The sequence below is a fragment of the Megalobrama amblycephala genome, linkage group LG14, assembly GCF_018812025.1.
Source record: "Megalobrama amblycephala isolate DHTTF-2021 linkage group LG14, ASM1881202v1, whole genome shotgun sequence".
In the NCBI taxonomy this organism is placed as follows: Eukaryota; Metazoa; Chordata; class Actinopteri; order Cypriniformes; family Xenocyprididae; genus Megalobrama; species Megalobrama amblycephala.
In genome coordinates this window covers 25584916-25587814 of record NC_063057.1, presented here as the reverse complement: position 1 = coordinate 25587814, position 2899 = coordinate 25584916, and positions in this window count along the sequence as shown.

Below are 2899 nucleotides of genomic sequence, written 5' to 3'. Positions count from 1 at the left end.
TTCAGGGGTGTCCACTTCACTCAGGTGTCGTTGGACAGTGCACCTGTTCTCCGGGCGGAGATTGCTGTCCTCCTGGCGAAGGATGCAATCGAGCCGGTCCCTCCAGCCGATATGAAGTCGGGGTTCTACAGCCCCTACTTCATTGTACCGAAAAAGGGCGGTGGGCTACGGCCAATCCTGGATCTGCGCGTCCTGAACCGGTATCTTCACAGGATGCCGTTCAAGATGCTCACGCAGAAGCGCATTTTCGAATGCGTCCGTCCCCGGGATTGGTTTGCAGCAATCGACCTGAAGGACGCGTACTTTCATGTCTCGATTCTGCCTCGACACAGACCCTTCCTGCGGTTTGCGTTCGAGGGTCGGGCATATCAGTACAAAGTCCTACCCTTCGGGCTGGCCCTGTCCCCCGCGTCTTTATGAAGGTTGCGGAGGTGACCATTGTTCCCCTCAAGGAACAGGGCGTTCGTATTCTCAACTATCTCGACGACTGGCTGATCCTGGCCAGCTCGCGAGAGCAGTTGTGCGAACACAGGGACATGGTTTTAGCTCACCTCAGCCGGTTGGGTCTTCGGGTCAACTGGGACAAGAGCAAACTCGCCCCCGGGCAGAGGATCTCTTATCTCGGTCTCGAGCTAGACTCGGTCGCACGGACTGCGCGTCTCACCGAGGCGCGCGTCCAGTCGGTGTTGAACTGCCTGAGCTCGCTCAAGCGCAGGACAGCGGCTCCACTGAAAGATTTTCAGAGGCTCCTGGGGCATATGGCATCTGCAGCCGCGGTCACGCCGCTTGGATTGCTCCATATGAGACCGCTTCAACACTGGCTCCGCGGCTGGTCCCGAGATGGGCGTGGCAGCGCGGCACGCTCCGTGTCCCCGTGACACCGAGCTGCCGTCGCACCCTTGTCCGGTGGTCGGACCCTTCGTTCCTGCGGGCCGGAGTACCCCTGAAACAAGTGTCCAGGCATGCTGTGGTCTCCACAGATGCCTCTGCCACGGGATGGGGGGCCACGTACAACGGGCATGCAGTGTCGGGTCTTTGGACGGGGCCTCAGCTGCATTGGCATATCAATTGCCTCGAGTTGCTAGCAGTACGTCTTGCTCTGGCCCGCTTCAAGGAGCTGCTGTCAGACAAGCACGTACTGGTCCGTTCGGACAGCACTGCGGCCGTTGCGTACATCAACCATCAAGGTGGTCTACGCTCCCGTCGCATGTCGCAACTCGCCCGCCATCTCTTGTTGTGGAGTCAGAAGCATCTGAGGTCCCTTCGGGCCACTCATGTCCCAGGTGTGCTCAACCGTGCGGCCGACGAGCTGTCACGGCAGCCTCCACTTGCGGGCGAGTGGCGGCTCCACCCCCAGGCGGTTCAGCTGATTTGGCAGCATTTCGGCGAGGCCCAGGTAGACCTGTTTGCCTCCCCAGAAACTGCCCACTGCCAGTGGTTCTATTCCCTGTCCGGCGGCACGCTCGGCACGGATGCCCTGGCACACAGCTGGCCCCAGGATCTACGCAAATATGCGTTTCCCCAGTGAGCCTTCTCACACAACTCCTGTGCAAGGTCAGGGAGGACGGGGAGCAGGTCTTGTTAGTGGCTCCGTACTGGCCCACTCGGACCTGGTTCTCGGACCTCATCCTCCTCGCAACAGCCCCTCCCTGGCCGATTCCTCTGAGGAAGGACCTCCTGACTCAGAGACGGGGCACCCTGTGGCACCCGCGTCCCGATCTGTGGAACCTCCACGTGTGGTCCCTGGACGGGATGCGGAGGTTCTGAGTGATCTCCCGCAAGCGGTCGTAGACACCATCACTTCCGCTAGAGCTCCTTCCACTAGGAGTCTCTACGCGCTGAAGTGGAACCTGTTCGTCGAATGGTGCGCCTCTCGCCGAGAGGACCCCCGATCATGCTCGGTCAGATCTGTGCTTTCCTTCCTGCAAGAAGGGTTGGAGCGAAGGCTGTCTCCCTCCACCCTGAAGGTGTATGTTGCCGCTATCGCTGCACATCACCACGCAGTTGAGGGTAAGTCCCTGGGGAAACACGATCTGATCGTCAGGTTCCTGAGGGGGGCGAGGAGACTGAATCCTCCTCGCCCTTCCTCCGTACCCTCTTGGGATCTGACCCTGGTTCTCTCAGCTCTCCGGGGTCATCCCTTTGAGCCCTTGCGATCAGTCGACCTGAAAGTAATGTCTCTAAAAACTGTCCTTCTGGTCGCATTGGCTTCCCTGAAGAGGGTAGGGGACCTGCATGCGTTTTCGGTCGACGAAGCGTGCCTAGAATTCGGGCCCGGTGATTCTCACGTCATCCTGAGACCCCGGCCTGGATACGTGCCCAAGGTTCCTACCACTCCCTTCAGAGATCAGGTAGTGAACCTGCAAGCGCTGCCCTCGGAGGAGGCAGACCCAGCCCTAGCTTTGCTCTGTCCCGTCCGCGCTCTGCATGTGTACGTGGACAGAACGCGAAGCTTCAGGATCTCAGATCAGCTCTTTGTCTGTTACGGAGGCCAGCAGAAGGGAAAGGCTGTCTCCAAGCAGAGGATGGCCCACTGGATAGTGGATGCCATCGCCTTGGCGTATGAATCCCAGGGCGTGCCTTGCCCGCTCGGGTTGAGAGCCCACTCCACCAGAGGGGTGGCCTCTTCCTGGGCGCTGGCTCATGGCGCCTCGCTGACAGATATCTGTAGAGCTGCGGGCTGGGCGACACCTAACACGTTCGCTAGGTTTTATAGCCTACGTGTAGAGCCGGTATCTTCACGTGTACTCGCATCCACTAGTCGGTAGACGTGTTGTACCCGCTCTAAGTGTCGGCTTGCAATGCCATTCCCGCCCCCTGGGCCGGATACGTGCATACTTTTACTCCAGTCGTGTTCCCCGCTTGGCGAACCCTGTCGAGTTCCTCCGCCTCCCCCTTC